This window comes from Theobroma umbraticum, unplaced genomic scaffold (assembly GCF_002168275.2).
Source record: "Theobroma umbraticum cultivar Fairchild unplaced genomic scaffold, ASM216827v3 scaffold_50.0, whole genome shotgun sequence".
Lineage (NCBI taxonomy): Eukaryota > Viridiplantae > Streptophyta > Magnoliopsida > Malvales > Malvaceae > Theobroma > Theobroma umbraticum.
Genome location: NW_018397261.1, coordinates 3,546,930 through 3,557,740, shown reverse-complemented (window position 1 = coordinate 3,557,740; position 10,811 = coordinate 3,546,930). Strand labels below are relative to the sequence as shown.

Genomic DNA, 10,811 nt, shown 5'->3' with positions numbered 1-10,811 from the left:
ATGCTATGTTGAAAAATGTAGTGTTACACGCCATGTTTTAAAATTTAGTTATTACACACCATGTTGTAAATAATTGTTATATGCCATGTTGAAAATGTTGTTGTTATAAGCCATATTAAAATTTAGTTGTTATATATTATGTTGAAAAATATAATTTTTACACGTCATGTTGAAGATTTAGTTATTATACGTCATGTTAAAAATTTATATAGTTGTTACATGTCATGTTAAAAATTTAGTTGTTACATACTATGTCGAATAATGTAATTGTTACACTTAATAATGAAAAAATTGTTACACTCCACACCATAATTTGAACCATTTTGACTTGATAGAAAAAACTTTCTGTAAAATTACTGTTCTATAACTTACCTAGCAAGATGTGAAGTCTCCATTAAACTATTGACATACTTGAGGTTCTTCCCTCCTTCAACTAAAGTACTGCCATAATAAAATCTTATGATGTGTAATTGATCAGCCATTCTATTCAAAATATAAAAAATGCTATGATTAGATACTTTTTTTAAACATGACACATAACAATATTATTTTTTCAATATGACATGTAACAACAACTTATTACACGTTATTACTAGTTATCATAGAGAAGCTACGTACCAATTACAAAATTTATTACATGCCATGTAGAAAAATTGTTCAATGGTAACCTTACTAGTGGCAACTGTTAAAGATAAAAAATGAAAATGAAAATGCAGGGTATACCTAACTATTTCTATTTTAGCAAACGGCGCCAAGATAATGCTGACAGGAACCTACCAAGATAATGTGAGCATTGGAAGCAAAGATAGAGACTTCCGGTTTACAAGTATAGAACGTCCATTCTTTATTTGGTGAAGAATCACTCTACTACCATCGTTTGCTGCAAAACTGTTCAAATCGTGTAGGTTTTCTTTCTTTTTGCTTATATTCTCTTGTTACTAGTCTAATCAATGTCATATTAGTATGACTATATTCCATCAACACCTAATCAATACTCCATAAGTAAAAAGTGTTATGTCAATTTAATTAAAATGTCACATCAACATATTTAATTATAAAAATTTACGATGTTAAAGTTATAAACTAAAATTAATAAATTCATAAAGTATAAGGATCTAATTTATACAAATGATTGAATAAGAGCTAAATCCATACTTTTTGTAAAATACAAGTGCTAATTACAAAATTTAACCTAGAAATTTATGTCAAATTTTTTAAATTTACATTGTAATGGTAATGAATAAGAAAAAGCTAGCAATGTTGGGCCAACTAAATAAAGAAATAAACTAAGCTAGCCTATTGACCAACACTTTCACATCGACATCGCTAGAGCTTTGCTCAATGCACGAAGGAATTATACTTTGATGCACAATGCATTGTTTCCTATGCGAATCTTCGACCGTCTTCCCTTCTGTCCAAGTTCAAGTCAAACTATACCCATATTGATCTTTTCACACTCATATTTTGTTTCGAAACAAGAAAATTAATAGACTACGGTTTAGGTAGAGAAATTTTAATACGATTAATTCTACATTCTTGCTTGGAGGATTAGAGAGAATTTATTGATTGTGTAACAATGAGCGGTCAATTTTTTATTGCCTTTTAAAAATTCTTAGCCAACCTGTATCAGAAACTACAATAGAGTATTTTAGTCAGGGACGTTCAATTGGGAATTCAAGCCGATGTCTCCGGCTAAGGATATGTTAAGAAATGGGTATGTGTGTCCTGCCCCAGTGAAACAAACCGTGAGTTTAGGTATAGCGAGGATAAATTCACCCTTGCTTGCAAGAGAATGCACAGCTGGAGGCGTTCTTTGGCTGGCAATTTAACGGCTATACTAATCCTGAGAGAGAGCTGAATGACTTGGTGAGTCAGATCAGGCATGCAATAAAAAATTTGGCACTGACCGTGAAGAATGCAAGGTGGAAAGGGGGTTTTGTTCTTGTGACCAGATTTTGGCTGGGGAAAGCCTATATATCTGGGTAAGCAGCTCCAGATTACTGTTGAACAATGTCAATGTTCTGATTGAACAAGGGTTGGTGAATGGTGATCGGATAGAATTCAAGCTATGCTGATATTAGAACAAGATACATATAAAGAGTTTCTTTCACGTTTTTCCTCCAGTCAACCTGCTTTTATTTTTTTCCCCTCTAAATTCTCAACTCTATTGTTGAAGTGAAAGCTTATAAAACCAGATGGAGCCCATGAGTTAGCCTGCATTGATGCAAGGATATGTTTAGTCGAATAAATAGCCGAGCACTGTTATCACTTTTATGATACAATCTCCATATAATGGTTCATAGAAAGGTGTCAAGGAATAAAGTAAAATTTTATTTAATTAGAAAGCTACAAACTTTGAAAATATTTATTTTCCCTCAAGATGGTAGTTGTCTCAAAAACAAGTGAAGTCCAAAAGGTGCAGAGCTACGAAAGGAAAGGAAGGATTATCAAATTGAGAGTATTAATAGTTAAAAACAAGATTGAGGCTGCCTGTCATTCAAATAAAATATTCGACATCAAGGTCAGAATATTCTTAATTGTTCAACAATATCTAATGGAATTAATTGATGTTCACAAATCAAACACACCGAACAGATCAAAAGACAAAATATTTTACAAGTAACAATGGAACTTTGAGAGCTTTCTGAACACCATGTGACTGAGTGGACCGCTCACAATTTGTTAAGTTTCAATGCAGCTTTAAGAGAGAGGAATAAGATGAAGTAATCCAGCTGAAATGATGAGTGAAGGATTCTCATCTCATGTGCTAGGTTTAAAAGTAGCATAATCAAGGATGCTAGGCTCTTGTTCAAGTTTGACCATTTCTTCTTGGGTCAATGTGATCCACGCTTCTATGCCCCCACCATCATTAGTATCCAGGAAAAAGGCAACCCTGTTAAGCCTTAGAGTAGTTCCGAACCAGATGGGCTTTCCCCATCCGAAATCAGTTTCATAGAATGGGAACCGACACCAACTGCTAAAACTAAAAATCCAGTTCTTTCCGAATCCTTTGACTGCACCTTTCATGATATTAAGGTAAGCACCGCCTGCATGAAGCTTTCTGACGTATTCATCATCTACCTTCGTGATGGAATCATGTAAGTTTCCAGCTAGATTGGTAAGGTTCTTCGTCTTCTCCATCGGTAATTCCGTCATTATGAATTGGGAGACATTTGAAACACAATTTTGTGGGAATGGAAAATCCATTCTCTTTCGTAGATTCACAGAAGTTGCCACATAAATGGGAATAGTTTTATCATTTTCTGCAATGGAGGCTACAATGGCATTGCAAATGAGCGCTGACACTGCCTCAACACGCGTTGGACGATGTAAAGATGATCCGTTGCCAATTTCATCTCTCAAAACATCTATCTTAGAGCTATCAAACAAGAACCTCGTTGTAACAACGTCTTCGCGGATTATCAGATCTTTGTTTTCTTCAAGGACCTCCCAAAAGCCTGGTAAATCTTGCGGAGGGAAGAGAGAAGTGCAATCGAAAGTCACGGTTTCAGTAAGATTGGCGCCACAAGCAACCGCTGCCCAGCTTTGAAGAAAGGTTGCTACTGCGGAGGCATCAGCGACCGCGTGATGAACACAAACGCAGATTGCCATGCCACCACAAGCAAAGTAGTTCACCTGAATAGCTAGCAGAACCTGAGCACTTGGTTCAGGTAAATTCTCATGTGGATCACACGGTAGTAACTGTAGCAGAAGATCGATTTCTGGTTCTTTAAGGACAACTGACATGTCAATGGCTACCTGGGCTTCAATATAGGTGGCACCATTGTCATTACAGTCAATAGAAAAGCTTTCACTAAGTTGTCCCGCAAATGTATAAAAGTGGACCAATGTTTTCGAGAGAGACTCTTTGAGTTGAAGAGAACTTTTTCTTGGGTTCTCAGCGGCGGCCGAGTAAAAAAGAAGAACAGGAATGTTAACAGGAGGGACTAACTGATCGAGTAGAGAAAGCTTATGGGTTCTTAGGTGGTGTGGGGTAGGAGAAGAAGGTTTGATGGTTCCTCTGGAGATGATTTGAATTTCCATCTCCAATTTGCTAAGATGGAACCAATCTATAGCTTCTGCAATTGATCACCAATTTTTGGGAATTTATAGAATCCAAGCCGTTAGCGAACGTTTCTCAGGTTGAGATATTTTATCAGGTGGGCATTGCATCCGTTGACAGCAACTTAAATTGACTGGAATTTGATTCCCAAGCAATATGATGAAAAAATATGATAACTTCTTTTAAGATTGCCCATGACCATTCAAGTTGGCGGAGGATATATAAAATTTTAGGGAGATCAAAAATGTTAGTTTACCAAGTCAACGTCATAGTATCTATTAAGAATGAGGTGGGCAATGGGTGGAAGACTTAAACGGCTGCCTTTCATGTCTTCCCTTAAAGGATGAATAAAGGGACAAGATCATTATTCGGTAATAGAAAAAACAATGGGATGCAGAGACCGCCTTTGGCCCCCGAATGTATGTTCGAACGTGATAATAATTAGGTCTGCTGGAAGTTGATCTGATGAAGGATTGAGGGAAGATGATGAAGAGGACAAAATTATTCGGTTCTGCCATACCAAAAGTTATAAAGTGAGTGGTTGCCAACTAAGGAACTGTGCTCGAGGAAAGGTTTCCGAGCTCATTTGATGTGTGAATTGTGCAGTATAAAAGAAGAAAGCAACCTTCACTATTTTATGAATATGAATTACTATTTTTTTTTAGCTAATTAATAGATAAATGGGAGCTAGTTGAAAACTGTGACCCACCATGGAATAACAATTTGCAGTTCTCTCAAATTCCTTCCCTCCTCTTCCTAGTAATGATAAAGTTTGATATCCTTTTAACTTTATTTATCTATTTATTTAGCATCCTTCATACATGATTAGCTTGGGGTTATGGATAGTCTCCTTATACTTACTAGTTTATTATTATCTGAGACTTTTTATTCCTTTATTCTATTTCTCTGCTTATATTAACTTCAAGCAATGCTTTAGCCCTTTTCTGTAGTCGTGGCTTGTTGCAATGATGCGATATGGATGCTTGGTTGTTTTGGAAGTAATGCTAATTAGTTATGCTACCACTTCTATGGTAAGTAAACTTATGGTTGTAACCTGTCCTTTTGTGCCTACTCTAAAGATCAAATCCTATCAATACTTCAAAAAAGGCTCTTGGTAATTATTACATTCCACGTTTTCTTTTTTTTTTTTTTGGACTTACTTCTAATTTCTTTTGTATGGTAACTTCATCTTATTGAGTTTTAATGACTTTGCTCTCTCATAGATACTTCCATATATTGTCTTTTAGTAGCAAGAATTACAACTTTATGCCAAAGTGAGTTTTATGATCTGACCTTTTCTGTTGAAAATCTTTTCTCATCTTCAATCAATCTACTATCAATGGTTATTAACAGCTTGAAATTTAACCGAAAGTCGCAGCTACATTTGGAGATATGCAGAAGGCTTTTTGCGTTTCTAGGTTAGTGTTTCATTGTTGCCGCTGTGAACTTAACTACAGTCTCATGTATTCAATTGTTTAGTCTTTGACAAATTAGGCCTTAGAAGTGACATTATAACATGATATTAGTTAAAATTGATAACAGATGCAGCAATTTGATGTTGTCTCAAAAAGGATTATTCTGCATGTTTGATTGCAATATATCAACATTGTAGATAGTTTGTTTTAAGATCTTCCTTACTTGACTAGAGTAGTCACTTTAAATTATTGGCTAACATTCTTTAGTTTGCTCCAAGAGTGTGATGGAAATTCTAGAAGCAGAATTAAGAGAATGTGTAAGCAACCTGAGTTTGCCATTAGTGGAGGGGGAGTTCATTAGTTAGTAGACAGCTCCGGCTCTTGAAATCTTCCAATCACAAGAAAATAATACTGTAAGTGGCCATTAATAGGTTAATGTTAACCTCGTCCAAACTTGAGCCTGTTTTGTTAGTTTTACACATCTTGCTTATATATTACAGCCTTTACAGTTGATTACTCATTGTTTTAATGATATATTTCAAGTCAGGATTGAGCATATGGTTATTGTATTGTCAAGGGCATTCAGATCACTTATAGTTGACACTATACAGTCTCTTCCTCACCATTAAAAAGTTTGATCATTGGTATTAATTTCACTGTTATAATAATAACCTATTAATAATAAAACAGACCGATAATTAATCTCAGAGTCAAGTCTCTGCTTCATCTTCTCCCATGCATGTTGTTATGTTTGACTGCAGACTATACTTTGCTCTGCAGTGAAGTTTTTTTTTGAGGAAAGAAGGATACAATTGTTGGGGAGGTGTGTTTTTCCACAATACTTGACATTAATTAAAATGTTCGACATAATTATTAGTTGCATAATTGATATATATAAGGTGCTACATTGGTGCAGCTAAATAAATCTTATATTGACATCTGCAAATCAACATTGATACCACTAGTTGGAATTTTGGAATTCTCAAGCATGTGCAAAATGCTAAATGACCAAGTAAGTAGAGTAAACCTATTCTTAAGTTTGAGTTCAGTTTTCATAACCTAGCTTTAGGTGATGGCATTAACTATCTGACTTGACCAAATATAAAAATGGATATTGACCTAATTCAATGTACAGGGTCTCTTCAAACTAGGCCAATCTCGTGTTGATAAATCAAATAGAGTAACACTACAGGTTGATGAAGCCGACATCTCATTTGCATTGTAGGTACATGCTTATAATGAGATTTAGGCTGCTGGACATCTATCTTATTTGTTGACAAATAATGAAAGTTGATGTTAAAATCTATACCTAGAGTATCTAATTGCTTTAATTTGTTGCTTTAAATTAGAGGATCTTATTATCTAACGTTCTTTTACTTTTCTTATTTTAGGATTAGCAAACTTGTTGGAGCATCTTTTTTGCTAAAGCAACAAATTTGGATAAAGGAGCATTCTTTATGTAAAATTTGAGATTGGATGTTGTAAAATTTGTTGCTATATACTTCTGTAAAATTTGTTGTAAAATCAAAGTTTGATGATTAATGTATACTGAAGTTTGCTATAAAATTTGCATGGTTTGGTTCGTACTTTATAAGTTGCTATTGTTGCATATTAAAATATTGTGTGTATTGCTATGTATACTTTTTAGCTACATATTTTAAATGATACCATAGGTTTTAGGATTGCAACCATATGTCATATGGCTGCATATTAATTCTAGTGCAAAATCATATAAAGATGTGTAGCTAAACTTTTCCATACATTGGCTAAGGTTATACTTTTTTTAAGTGCAGCCTTAACCTAAGGTAGCAGATTTTTTACTTATGATTTGCAACCATAAATAAAAAATGTTGTAATGTTATCTGGGAAATTTGTGTTCGCAAATTTGACGAATAAATCTCATTATTGGGGTTATAATATGTGTTTTAGAAAAAATTATGTTTTCGTGAATATAAACTTATTACGAGCAAAAGTCTTTTAATTAAAAATATTTCTCGAGCCCTTCCATCATATTGATAGTACCCGGAGACATCCTTTCACTTAGAAAACTTTCCGAGAGAAACTCACCTTCGCAATGATCTTTCAAAAAATCCCATCATCGGGACTTATACTCATATACATGAGTATTTATATGCCATGACATTTACGATGCAATAATGATGCATGCTACGTTTATGAGATTCATTATTTAATATCCAAATCTTCCTATATTTTCTTTGTTATTTCTCTAAGGTTTTCCTCTTTTATTGTCTTCTTTAATTATATATTCTATATTATTTAGGTGTTACCTATTTTATTACATAAAAAATTTTATTCAAACTCTATGGTCCTCTAAAGAGGATGTTTCATTTCATAATTGTATATGTTTAGATCTAATGCTTCCTCATTTTGTTATCTATCCTATTCCCTTTTTATAACTCCTCTAAATTTATTGTATATATCTTATATAACCTACTATATTCATTATTATGAATTTTCACCATTGAATATTTTACAATTTTCTCTTTTGTGAATGCAAACTAATAAATCCAAAAATATGTTATTATCTTTCATGTTATGCTTGTTGGTTTGTGATCAATAATGATATGACAAGATGACAAGAAATAGACAAAGATAGATAGTGATGAGGGTAAAATTAGAAAGAATTGGATGACGAGAAAGAAAAATAGAAAGCACAGTTCACGAATGGCGGGAAAGAAAAATTGATAGTGTTTAATTTATCTAAAATGAATTTTAATGTATTTTATCATCTCATGATTAAAAATGGATAAAAACAATCAACTTTATATTAAAATCATTTTAAATTATTTCTGAAATGGACTTATAAGAATGACCATTTCTTACAATTTCTTCTTTTTAAGTTTAACGCACAGCATTTTATTACAGAATTATGAGTGCAGAAATATTAAATGCTTCCATTGACAGAAGTATAAGCAAGGATGTCAGGGTCCTGCTCAAATTTGGCCATATCTTCCTCAGCAAGTGTTATCCATGCTTCTATTCCCTCACCATCCTTGGTATCCAAGAAAAAGGCACCCCTTTCGATTCCCAAAGCAGTTGCAATCCTTATTGGCTTTCCCCATCCAAAATCAGTTTCATAGAACGGAAATCGACACCAACAACTAAAAATAATCTTATTGTTTACTAAATTTTTTATTATATCAAGGTAGCCACCATCTGCATGAAGGTTCTTCACATAGTTATCGTCAACCTTGTTTATGGACTCATGAATTTTTCTTGCTAGAATGCTACGATTAAACGTCTTCTCCATTTGTGGTTCCACCTGTACCAAGTGGAAGATATTTCCAATACATTGTTGTGGAAAAGGTGGATTCGTTCTGTTTCGCAAATTCACAGCAAGTGCCACCATGGGGAAAGTTTCATCCTTTTTTGTAGTTGTGGACATAATAGCAGACCCAATGAGTGCTGACACAGCCTCAAACCTTGATGGACGATAAGAGCACAATCCATTACCAATTTCATTTCTTAAAGAAGCTATCCTAGAGCCATCTAACAAGAGTCTCCTTGTCAACACTTTTTTATCCTTTTTTTCGCCGGCAAACTGCTTCGAAAAGCCTGATAAATCCAGTGGAGGAAAGACAGAGGTGCGATTGTAGATCAGATCATTATCAACATAATTGGCACCACAAGCAACCGCAGCCCAGGTTTTAAGAAAGGTTGCTGTTGCTGCTGCATCAGCTACCACATGATCAACACAAGCACAAATTGCCATGCCACCGCAAGCAAAGAAGCTCACCTGAATTGCTACCATTACCTTAGCACTTGGTTCAGAAAACCTTTCAAGGGGATCACAGGGAAGTAGTGACAACAGCAAATTAGTACTCTCAGGTTCTTTAAAAACAGTGGACATGTCAGTGGCTACCTGAGCTTCCATGTAGATGGCACCCTCATCATTACAGTCAATAGTGAAGCTATCCTTGACTCTTCCAGCAAATGGATAGAAGTGGGTTAACGTTTTGGAGAGAGACTCTTTGAGTATATTAGATCTTTTTCCGGGATCACTGGAGGCAACCGAATAAAAGAGAATAAGCGGGATATATATGGATTCAGCTATCTCGATCTGATCTAGAAGAGAAAGCTTATAGCTTCTTAGGTGGTGCGGGGTGGGAGAAGAAGGTTTGATGATTTCTCTAGAGATAATTTTCACTTCCATGTTGCCAAGGTGTATTGATGAAAGCATTCAATTAGCTTGTGCAAGGCGAATTTATGAACACAAATCCTCTGCCCCCTATTGGGCCCCGAACCCTTTTGTAGTTGTTAACGTCTCTTTACAAAAAATTCTCATGCTAGGTTTCTTTCTTGTTAGCTGGCTACCTCTCTTTTACTTTGACTTTTTCATTGGACATTTTCAAACTTTGTAAACTTTTTTACTTTGATTTTTTGATTGACAAGATACTTTCAAATTTTGAAAATTTTTTTACTTTGACTTTTTTTTTGTCAAGATACTTTCAAACTTTGTGAGCTCTTTTATTTTGACTTTTTTATTTGTCAAGATATTTTCAAACTTTGTAAATTTTTTTATTAATTCTTTAAATTTTAATTTTATATTTATTAATTCATCACATGATATTCTTTTTGACTTTTTTGACCGAAGCTATATACGAATAAATTATACACATAAAGAGACCGTCCCATAACATAAAGTTTCATTGAATTTTGTACTTATAAACAACTTTCTTCATATTTTTCTTTTGAAAAGCATTCACCTTTTTCTTCTTTGTCCTATACATGGTTATTCATGGTTCATTGTATATTTTGTTCTTCCATGATGATATTGACATCAAATTTAGTTATAGGTGGTTCATTGATTTTTGATTTTTTTGATTTTTTTAACTTTATATATATATATATATGTGTATTGTTTAATTCAAATTTAATGTGTTTTTATCATTAATTGTGTTTAATTAATAAATTTTAAGGCACATAGAATGAAATAGTATAAGGAGAATATACGATTATTCTATTAATTTAAAAGATAATTAGATTTGTTTATTTTTTACTTTTTAGTTATGGATAAACAAACTACAAATACAATTAAAAAAGATCAATAGTGTCGAAGATTGAAATTTACCAAAGATAATATTCTTCTATCAAATGGAGGAGCAAAATCTAGAGCAACATAAGTGTTCAAATATGATTGATTCCAATACCCATATTATGATTTCAGCTCATGCAAATATGTTAGAAGAAATTATTCAAAAATTTGGAATGGAATTTGAAATGGAATAAGATGTTTATGATTTTTACAATAGATATGCTAAAAAAGTTGGATTTAGTATTCAAAAAACTAAAAAACATAAGGATAAGTATGG

General features: G+C 33.6%; 2 pseudogenes; both read right to left on the bottom strand.

Annotated features, from left to right (window-relative positions):
* Positions 1-2,588: 2,588 nt before the first annotated feature.
* On the bottom strand, positions 2,589-4,136 carry LOC110417981 (epi-neemfruitin B synthase L1AT pseudogene; annotated as a pseudogene).
* A 4,099-nt stretch (positions 4,137-8,235) lies between these two features.
* Positions 8,236-9,697, bottom strand: LOC110418474 (epi-neemfruitin B synthase L1AT pseudogene; annotated as a pseudogene).
* Between the last annotated feature and the right edge of the window lie 1,114 nt (positions 9,698-10,811).